Below are 501 nucleotides of genomic sequence, written 5' to 3'. Positions count from 1 at the left end.
AGCAGCAGCAGCAGCAGCAGCAGCAGCAGCAAAAGCAGCAACAGCTCAAGCTTCCGTTAGAATACTGCAACTGCATGCATTTCGTGGGCCCATGAGGTGCACACCCAAGAGCGGCCACAGCATCGGCAGCAGCAGCAGCAGCAGCAGCAGCAGCAGCAGCTGCAGCAGCTGTAGTAGTAGTAGTAGTAGTAGTAGTAGTAGTAGCAGCAGCGGCAACAGCAGCAGCAACTAAGTGAGCGGTCAAGCAACGCGCTGCAGACCCAGAGGAGGCCGCAGCAGCAGGCCACCAGACGTTGCAGCTGCAGCAGCTGCAGCAGCAGCAGCTGCTGCTGCAGCACAGCTGCCGCACAGCCCAGCGGCGTCTGAACCAACGGACACGGGAAACCGAACAGCAGAAGCAGCAGCAGGAGCAGCAGCAGTAACAAGAAGAGAGGCGGCAGACGCAGCAGCAACAGCAGGCGTGACAGGTGCATCAACAGCAGCAGCAGCAGCAGCAGCAGT

This window comes from Eimeria mitis, genomic scaffold (assembly GCF_000499745.2).
Source record: "Eimeria mitis Houghton genomic scaffold, Emh_scaff4233, whole genome shotgun sequence".
In the NCBI taxonomy this organism is placed as follows: Eukaryota; Apicomplexa; class Conoidasida; order Eucoccidiorida; family Eimeriidae; genus Eimeria; species Eimeria mitis.
This window is presented reverse-complemented; position numbering follows the sequence as displayed.